Here is an 11,177-nt window from a genome sequence, read left to right on the forward strand (position 1 = left end):
CATTATTTAGTAGCATGTTATTTAACCTGCATGTATTTGTGCTCTTTCTAGATTTTTTTTCTCGTGGTTGACTTCTACTTCCATAGCACTGTGATCAGAAAAGATGCATGGTATGACTGTGATCTTAAAATAGTTGTGGCTTGTTTTGTGGGCTAATATGTGATCTCTTCTGGAAAATGTTCTGTGTACACTAGAAAAATTGTATATTCTGCTTTTTTTTTTTAGCATAGAATGTTCTGAATGTATCAAATCCAGCTGTTCCAGTGTGGCATTTAAAGCCACTTTGTTTCCTCATTGATTTTTTGTTGTTGTTGTTCCATTGATGTAAGTGGAGTGTTGAAGTCCCCTACTGTTACTGTATTCTTATTGATTAGATCCTTTATGTTTTTTTTTAAATTTTATTTATTTGACAGAGAGAGATCATAAGTAGGCAGAAAGGCAGGCAGAGAGAGGGGAAGGGAAGCAGGTTCCCTGCTGAGCCAGAGCCTGACATGGGGCTCGATCCCAGGACCCGGGGGTCATGATCAGAGCTGAAGGCAGAGGCTTTAACCCACTGAGCCACCCAGGCACCCCTAACTCCTTTATGTTTATAATTAACTGTTTCATGTATCAGGGTACTCCCATTTGGGTGTATAACTATTTACAATTTTTTCGCCTTCTTGATAGACTTTCTATCCTGAAGAAGAGGTCCTCTAGTACCCTGCAGTATAGTGTCCCCTGTTGGAACACTTCCATGAGTGCTTCCATTGTGCATTGCATGTGCTCTGCTCTTGTGTCCTGGCCCATCTATCCTTTAGGCCAGTCATCTGCTGAGGTTCTCTTTGTCTGTTGTGGGCAATGTTTGGTTCCTGGACTGAATGTGGTGCATTTTAACTAGGTGAGTTCTTGTCTGTGAGATCATACCTGTTGCCTCACCCACAGAAACCATAGCTCTGAAACCCCCCCTTTTCGGAAGATAAGGTGTGAGTAGGGGTTTGGGCAGGTCTGGTGGGGAAAGTGGTCCTCATTCTGGGACTGAGGCAAGCATGACTGGGAGGAGTGGTTCTGCTGGAGTAAGCAAGTGTTGAGTGTCAGCATTGTGCTGGTTCCCACTGGTGGCTAGTGCTTATGCTGAGGGGCATGGGAAGGAAAGGGTGTTGACCAGTTCTCAAGGGTCTTCCCTTGATTGCTGTCTCTCTTGGATATGCACTGAGAAGAGCAAATAACCTTCCCACTGTATTCCATAGGCATTCTTCAGATAATTGTTTCCATGCTGTATGTCTGTGGGTTGTTTGTCTCCTCTCTAAGAATATCCCCAGCGCCCTCCAGTCTCTTACCAAAATAAAAATACTGGCCTTTAAAACTCCATGTTTTAAGACCCACTGGTTGCAGGAACTCATGAAATGTAGCTGCTTTCTAAGCCAGCTGCTGTGGGAATTCATTTTCCTTATGTGCTCCTTTCTGTGCTAGTCTATCTCTTGCCCTTCTCTGTGACTGTGGCTCCCCTAGCCATGATCTTTTCTCTCCCAAACCATGTCTCTGCACTTTCTACCTTCTTCAGTGTTGCCTCTTCTCCAACTTTAGTTGTGAAGTTTGTTCTGCTAGCCTTCAGGTCAATTCCTGCAGTATTTAGAATGATTTGATAGTTACCTAGTTGTGTTAGTGGGATGAGGTGCGTTTAGGGCCCTCCAACTCCAACACCATCTTCCAACCTTGTCAAGTCTTTAAGATTTTCTTTTTTGGCTTTTTATTTTGAGATGTTTGTAGATTCACATGCAGTTATAATATTTAATATAGAGATCCCAAATACCCTTCACCCAATTTTTCCAAGGGTAGCATCTAGCAAAACAGTAGTGCAGTATCAAAATAAAGATATTGACATTGTTACAGAGAAGATACAGAACACTTCCAGTGCCACAAGGATCCCTCATGCTGTCCTTTTATAGCCCCATCCACTCTTCTCCCTCCCATCCCCTGTTTAGCCTCTGACAATCACTAATGTGTTCTATTCAGGAATGTCATATAAATGAAATCATACAATATGTAATTTTTTTTTAACCCCACTGCATCATTCTCTGGAGATGTAGCCAGCTTATTCTGTGTGTGAAGAGTTCATTCCTTGTAAGTGCTGAGTAGTATTTACAGGGCCTTGTTGTACCAGTTTGCTTAACCATTCTTCTGTTGAAGAACATCTGTGTTTCCAGTTTTGGGCTATTGTGCATAAAGCTGCTATAAACATTTGCGTGAAAACTTTTGGTGAACATAACTTTCCATTTCTCTGGGATGAATGCCCAGGAGTACAAATGCTCAGCCATATGCTAGTTGCATGTTTAGTATTTTTAGAAACTGTCGAAATATTCTCTAGAGTGGCTGGCTATACCGTTTTACATTTCAACCAGCAGTGTATGAGTGACCCAGTGATCCAGTTTCCCCACATCCTTGCCAGCATTTGATGTTTTCACCTAAAAAAAAAAAAAAAAAAAAAAAAAAGAACAAGGAAGCTATTCTGATAGATGTATAGTGATATTTCACTGTAGTTTTAATTTTTATATCATCCTAGCTAATAACTTTGAATTTTTCTGTGTTCATTTGCATCTGTTCCTTTTTCCATGAAATGTCTTTCCATGTCTTTTGTCTATTTCTAATTAGATTTTTTTCTAGTTGAGTTTTCAGAGTACTTTATCTGTTCTAGATACCAGGCCTTTCTTAGATATGTAATTTGCAAATATATTCTCCCACTCTGTTTTTTTTTTTTTGTTGTTGTTGTTGTTTCTTTGTCCTTTTAACTGAGTCTTTGACTCAGAAGGAGTGAGTTATTAGTTTATTTAGTTTTAATAAATCTTTATCAATTTTTCCCTAGAGGAATCACACTTTTGGTATTAAGGCTAAGAATACTTTGCCCTCTATCCTGAAGATTTTCTCCTAAATTTTTCTAAAAGTTTTAGATTTATGCTTACATTAATTTTTTTTTTACATTCAAGTCAGTGGTCAATTTTGAGTTAGTTTACATATGCATTGAGGTACAATTAACAAATAAATTTGTAATATATTTAAAGGTTATAATGTGATGATTTTGTAACCATATACATCGTGAAAGGATTCCCACCTTTGAGTTAATTAACACATCCATCTTCTCACATATTTACTTTACTTTTCTTTCTTTTTTTCCTGAGAACATTTAAGTTCTACCCTCTCATCAAATTTTAATTAACCAATTCAGTATTATCAACTGTAGTGATCATGTTATATACTTCAGTCCTCAAAATTCATTCTTCTTATAACTGAAAGTCTATATTCTTTTACCATATTCTTTTTCCATATTTCCCCATCCACAGCCTCTGACACCAGCCATTCTACTTTCTGTTCCTATGAATTTGATTTGTTGTCTTCTTGATTACACATATAAGTGGTACTCTGCAGAGTTTATCTTTCTCTATCTCGAATATTTCATGTAACATCTTGCCTGTTAGATTCCTCCATCATGTTGCAAATGGCAAAATTTCCTTCTTTTTTAAGGCTAAATATTCCATCCTTTTCTTGTTTCTGTATCTTAGTGATAGGGATTAATACCTGCAATGAATATGGGAGTACAGATATTTCCTTGAGATAATGATTTCATTTCCTTTGGGCAAATATTCAGACAGAAGTGAAATTGCCTAATCTTATATGGCAGTCCTGTTTTCAATTTACTGAGTAACCTTCCTTTAGTTTTTCATAGTGACTGTACCAATTTACATTCCCACCAAAAATGTACAAGTGTTCCCTTTTATCTACATCCTTGTCGCCACTTGTTATCTCTTGTTTTTTTTTAATATTATCTGATGTTCACTGTAATACCCACTATTGTTTATTTTGTATTCTTTTCACCTTTTATAGGGCCCAGAATATTATAAATGATTCTTGAATATTTAACTTTGAATGATATAAAAGTGGAAGTTGGGCATGAATTTTGGCCTAGGCTGGGAGAATTTGTGGTGATCAGCATTGGAAAGAATCTCAGATATGTAATGCTGGGAATCTCTGGTTGTAAATATATATTGACAGTGAATCTTTTCTTCTAATAACAACAACAACAACAACAACAAAAAACCTTAGGGGAATGTCTGTCCCCAGAAACAAACAAATTTATTTTCTGTCCTTATTTCTTGTCAATCCTGTCTGGAATAAATGATTTGCTGCTCAGAGATGGGGGTCAAATGAAATTACTGGGGATGGGAGCTGTCCTGCTTATCGGGCAAACTCAGACTCTGTCTCTCAAGGGGAAATGGCTACCTAAACAAGTGCCCTCCACTGACCAGGCCAACATAAACATGACTGGGAACAGGGCAGTGTTTTTATGATCCTCAGTCCCTGGAGATCCTTGTTCACTGGGAAAGACACTCTCACTTCAGTGAGCATTTGCTTAAGACCCAGAGGCCTCTCACAGCATGGGCTGCCTGGGACCACCTCTATAAGTTGACTCACCTCCCCAAGTTCCCAGAGGGCCTCCTCCTGGAAGTCTTTCCAGATCAATGGGAACCAGAAGGCAAACACTCTCCCAGGACTGTAGTCCATGTGAACCAGGAATAAGCAATGGCCAGAATACCCACTTTAGTTTGCCACCTTCTAGAATGCAATCACATTTTCCTGGGACAACTTTTAAAACTATGGTCTTCTGTTGTTTTTCTTCCTTTTTTGTATAAGATCAGACATTTCAATCCCAGTTGAATCTTACTTCTCCCATTCACCACACTTAGTCCTGGTATAGGTGAGAGAGAGAGAGAAAGCTCCAAGCTTCAATGCTAATAATTAGATGAGTACTTAAGAAAAATCAGTGGCTTGTTTGCTACAGGCAGAAACTCACATTTCTGTCTCCTCAATATCACTTTGAGGCAGGGATTATCACCCGCTACCCCCTCCATGGTAATAATGAGTATTTAGTGAGTTCCTGCTATGTACTAGATTCTGTGCTAAGGATTATGTGTGGCTTGTTGCACACAATTCTCATAAAACCCTAAGGGATAGCTACTCTGTTATCATCCCTAATAAGCAGATGAGGAAAACAAGCCTCACAGAGGGTGAGCTGACTTTATGAGTCAAAACTGTTTGCTTTTTCTATTGGATTGAGCTGCCTTTTATAGAGAGTTTGTGAATATTTTCTGGGGTGGAAAATCACCATCTTTGTGGAGCAGTTTTGAGTTTTGGAAGGGCCTTAATGGAAGAATAGGGGGTAGGAGATCAAGTTGATAAATACTATATTTGGACAAATAGCAGGTGTGGCCTCAGGGAAGGGGCTTGACTTTCATATGTGAGGCAGAAGGCTTTTCCAAGAGTCCCTGCAGGGTTCCAGGTTTGCAGGTCTGTGGAATTGTTTAAGGCTTCTCAGTGTTCAGAGCACATAATATTCAAAATAGGTTGGAATTTAGAGATCATCTAATTTAATTACCATGTTTTATAGAGTTAATTCAGAGAGATTATGTTTATTAGACAAGGTCACCCACCTAGAGGGAGAATAGGAACTACAGCGCAGAGCTCATAAGTCCCATACTAGGGCTCTTTCCCACCCTTAATACAGGAGATTACATAGAATCTCAAAGATTAAATAAAATCCCAAAGAGGTAAAAGTACCGATAGGTACTTCGTTAAAAGGGTGTTTCTTTAACCCAGTATATTCAAAATATAATTATTTCAATTTTTTTTCTTGTTTCTTTTTTAAAAAATATTTATTTATTTATTATTTATTTTCAGCATAACAGTATTCATTATTTTTTCTTTTTCTTTTTTCTTTTTTTTTTTTTTTAAAGATTTTATTTATTTATTTGACAGAGAGAAATTACAAGTACACTGAGAGGCAGGCAGAGAGAGAGAGAAAAGGAAGCAGGCTCCCTGCTGAGCAGAGAGCCCGATGCAGGACTCGATCCCAGGACTCTGAGATCATGACCTGAGCCGAAGGCAGCGGCTTAACCCACTGAGCCACCCAGGCGCCCATTATTTTTTCACCAAACCCAGTGCTCCATGCAATCCATGCCCTCTATAATACCCACCACCTGGTACCCCAACCTCCCACCCCCTGCCACTTCAAACCCTCAGATTGTTTTTTAGAGTCCATAGTCTCTCATGATTCACCTCCCCTTCCAATTTACCCCAACTCCCTTCTCCTCTCTAACTCCCCATGTCCTCCATGCTATTTGTTATGCTCCACAAATAAGTGAAACCATATGATAATTGACTCTCTCTGCTTGATTGATTTCACTCAGCATAATCTCTTCCAGTACCGTCCATGTTGCTAGAAAAGTTGGGTATTTATGCTTTCTGATGGAGGCATAATACTCCATAGTGTATATGCACCACATCTTCCTTATCCATTCATCCGTTGAAGGGCATCTTGGCGACCGTGGCCATTGCTGCTATCAACATTGGGGTATAGATGGCCCTTCTTTTTATTCCATCTGTATCTTTGGGGTAAATACCCAGGAGTGCAATTGCAGGGTCTTAGGGAAGCTCTACTTTTAATTTCTTGAGGAATCGCCACACTGTTCTCCAAAGACGCTGCACCAACTTGCATTCCCACCAACAGTATAAGAGGGTTCCCCTTTCTCCACATCCTCTCCAACACATGTTGTTTCCTGTCTTGCTAATTTTGGCCATTCTAACTGGTGTAAGGTGGTATCCCAATGTGGTTTTAATTTGAATCTCCCTGATGACTAGTGATGATGAACATTTTTTCATGTGTCTGATAGCCATTTGCATGTCTTCATTGGAGAAGTGTCTGTTCATATCTTCTGCCCATTTTTTGATATGGTTGTCTGTTTTGTGTGTGTTGAGTTTGAGGAGTTCATTATAGTTCCTGGATATCAACCTTTTGTCTGTACTGTCATTTGCAAATATCTTCTCCCATTCTGTGGGTTGCCTCTTTGTTTTTTTGACTATTTCCATTGCTGTGCAGAAACTTTTGATTTTGATGAAGTCCCAAAGTTTATTTTTCCTTTGTTTCCTTTGCCTTTGGAGACATATCTTGAAAGAAGTTGCTGTGGCTGATATCGAAGAGATTACTGCCTATGTTCTCCACTAGGATTCTGATGGATTCCTGTTTCACATTGAGGTCTTTTATCCATTTTGAGCTTATCTTTGTGTACGGTCTAAGAGAATGGTCGAGTTTCATTCTTCTACATATAGCTGCCCAGTTTTCCCAGCACCATTAATTGAAGAGACTGTCTTTTTTCCACCGTGTATTTTTTTCTGTTTTGTCAAAGATTATTTGACCATAGAGTTGAGGGTCCATATCTAGGCTCTCTACTCTGTTCCACTGGTCTATGTGTCTGTTTTTATGCCAGTACCATGCTATCTTGGTGATCACAGCTTTGTAATAAAGCTTGAAATCAGGTAACGTGATGCCCCCAGTTTTATTTCTGTTTTTCAACATTTCCTTAGTGATTAGAGGTCTCTTCTGATTCCATACAAATTTTTGGATTATTTGCTCCAGCTCTTTGAAGAATACCAGTGGAATTTTGATCGGAATGGCATTAAAAGTATAGATTGCTCTAGGCAGTAGAGACATTTTAACAATGTTTATTCTGATCCAAGAGCATGGAGTGGTCTTCCATCTTTTTGTGTCTTTTTCAATTTCTTTCATGAGTGTTCTGTAGTTCCTCGAGTACAGATCCTTTACCTCCTTGGTTAGGTTTATTCCCAGGTATCTTATGGTTCTTGGTGCTATAGTAAATGGAATTGATTCTCTAATTTCCCTTTCTGTATTTTCATTGTTAGTATATAAGAAATCTACTGATTTCTGTACATTGACTTTGTATCCTGCCACGTTGCTGAATTGCTGTGTGAGTTCTAGTAGTTTGGGGGTGGAGTCTTTTGGGTTTTCCATATAAAGAATCATGTCATCTGTGAAGAGAGAGAGTTTGACTTCTTCATTGCCAATTTGGATACCTTTTATTTCTCTTTGTTGTCTGATTGCTGTTACTAGGACTTCTAATACTATGTTGGACAAGAGTGGTGAGAGTGCGCATCCTTGTCTTGTTCCTGATCTCAACGGGAAGGCTGCAAGCTTTTTCCCATTGAGGATGATATTTGCTGTGTATCTTTCATAGATAGATTTGACGAAGTTCAGGAATGTTCCCTCTATCCCTATACTTTGAAGCATTTTAATCAGGAACGGATGCTGGATTTTGTCAAATGCTTTTTCTGCATCGATTTAGAGGACCATGTGGTTCTTCTCTCTTCTCATATTAATTTGTTCAATCACATTGATTGATCTGCGATTGGTGAACCATCCTTATAGCCCAGGGATGAACCCCACCTGGTCATGGTGGATAATCTTTTTAATGTGCTGTTGGATCCTGTTTGCTAGGATCTTGTTGAGAATCTTAGCATCCATATTCATCAATGATATTGGTCTGAAATTCTCCTTTTTGGCAGGGTCTTTACCTGGTTTGGGGATCAGGGTAACGATGGCTTCATAGAAAGAGTCTGGAAGTTTTCCTTCTGCTTCAATTTTTTGAAAGAGCTTCAGGAGAATAGGTGTTCTTTCTTCTTTGAAAGTTTGGTAGAATTCCCCAGGGAATCCGTCAGGTCCTGGGCTCTTGTTTTTTGGGAGATTTTTGATCACTGCTTCAATCTTGTTACTAGATATCAGTCTATTCAGGTTGTCTATTTCTTCCTGGTTCAATTTTGGGAGTTTATAGTTTATAGTTTTCCATTTCATCTAGGTTGCTAAGCTTATTGGCATATAACTGTTGATAATAACTTCTGATGATTGTTTCTACTTCCTTGGTGTTAGTTGTGATCTCTCCCTTTTCATTCATAATTTTATTAATTTGGGCTTTCTCTCTTTTCTTTTGGATTAGTGTGGCCAATGGTTTATCTTTTGGGGTGCTTTCAACCAGTCTCCAAGTTAATGCTGGTCCCCAGATGCAGGGCACTCTCGCTCGTATTGGGGGTATTACTTTCCAACCGGTTGCCTCTGGTGCTCCCTCCCCCTTTTGTTTGTCTTCCAATATCAGTCTGCTGTTCCCACTCCACTTTACCTGCCCACTGGCATCTTATGCCCCTGTAGAGATCCAGATGTGTTAATTCTGATCTCAGGCTGCTTTCATGGGTTATCGGAGTTCTTTGGTAGGTAATCAGCTCACTTTGGGGTACAGGTCGAAAAGGTGCCTCCTCCTACTTCCCCGCCATCTTGTCCCCCTGCTCATTTCACATCCCATTTCAATTTTTTAAAAGTTTATTTATTTATTTAGAGTTTGAGCTGGAAGAGGAACAGAGTCGAGTGGAAAAGGAAGGGGGAAGATTCTTAAGCAGACTCAGCACTGAGACCTGAGCCCAACATGGGACTCTATCTCATGGCCCTGAGATCACGACCTGAACTGAAACTGAGTCAGATGCTTAATTGACTGAGCCACCCAGCCTCCTTAACATGTTCTTGATTTAAAAAAAAAAAAAAAAAGCCCTATAATGATAGTGAAAATTTCACCTTTTTCCTTTGGTGATTTTTATTTTTGTAAAATAAATATAACATAAAATATTTGCCATTTTAATAATTTTCAAATGTGCAATTTAGTAGCATTAAGTTGTACATTGTTGTGCAACCCACCACTATCCATGTCTAAAACTTCCTAATCAGTCCAAGTTGATACTATGTACTCATTAAATAACACCTTATCCTCCCCTCCCCAGCCCCTGGTAACCTCTATTCTACTTTCTATCTCTGTGAATTTGCCTGTCCTACATATTTTATATAAATGGAATCACACAATATTTGTTCTTTTGTGGGTAGCTTGTTTTACTTAGCATAATATTCTCAGGGTTTATCTATATTGTCAAATGTGTCTCAGTTTTATTCCTTTTTATGTGAATAATATTCCATTGTATATATTTACTGTCTTTTGTTTATCTATTTCTCTGTTGATGAACATTTGGGTCATTTCAATTTTTTTGGCTATTATGAATGTAGTGTTGCTATGAATATTGGCAAACAAGGCTTTGAAATACTTTTTAAAAAATATTCTCTTTATTTGGCAGGGGCAGGTGGAGGAACAGAGGGGGAAGGAGAGGGACAAGTAGACTCTGCTCTGGGCTTGATGCCAGGACCCTGACATCATGACCTGAGCTGAAACTGAGTCTGATGCTTAACCGATCTAGCCACCTTGGTGTCCCTGAAATACTTTTAAAAAATGAAAATCTTATTTAGCTTAGCATAAGTCAGTCAGAGAAAGAGAAATATCATATGATTTCACTTATATGTGGAATTTAAGAAACAAAATAAATGAGCAAAGGAAAAGAGAAGGGAGAGACAAGCCAAGAAACAGACTTTTTTTTTTTTTTTTTTTTTTTGATTTTTTTTTTTTTTTTAATTTTTTTTTATTTTTTATAAACATATATTTTTTATATACATATATTTTTATCCCCAGGTCTGTGAATCACCAGGTTTACACACTTCACAGCACTCACCAAATCACATACCCTCCCCAATGTCCATAATCCCACCCCCTTCTCCCCAACCCCCTCCCCCCAGAAACAGACTTTTAACCAAAGAGAACAAACTGATGGTTACCAGAGGAGAGGTGGTGGGGGGATGGGTGAAACACGTAATGGGTATTAAGGAATGTACTTGTGATGAGCATTGGATGTTGTATGGAAGTGTTGAAACACTATTGTACACCTGAAACTGACATAACAGTATGTTAACTAATTGCAATTAAAATAAAACTTTAGAAAATGAAAGCAGTGTTTAATAGAAAAAAAATGAAAATCTTAGGGCAGAGAGAAGGGTGGGGAAGATGGGGAAAACATGAGTAAGTTGGGCTGCACTGGAATACTGTGAGAGGCCTGAAAGCAAAACATACAAGCTTTATTAAATTGTCAACCTGGCCATGCTCTTAAGCATGTGGAGGTAGGCAGGAGGGAACGATTTAGTACACTCCTGAGTAATGCATAGGAAGATAGAAGACGATGGAGGTGGTAGGGAGAGACATAATGAGGTTCAAGCTAATAAAATGAGGTCCTAACATCATTATTTGGGGTGGGTCCTGATAGCTGAATCTCTACTTTTACAGACTACGGGCATCTCTTTGTTTCTTTAGCGAAGTCACCCATTTCTTCCATCTTCTCTCTTTCTCTCAGCCTAATCTATCTGCATTGATGAGCTGCATGACCTTGGAGGCCACTTTATTAATCACAATTAGATATTCACAGATATATATACTAGGAGG

This window comes from Mustela lutreola, chromosome 1, assembly GCF_030435805.1.
Source record: "Mustela lutreola isolate mMusLut2 chromosome 1, mMusLut2.pri, whole genome shotgun sequence".
Taxonomy (NCBI): Eukaryota; Metazoa; Chordata; class Mammalia; order Carnivora; family Mustelidae; genus Mustela; species Mustela lutreola.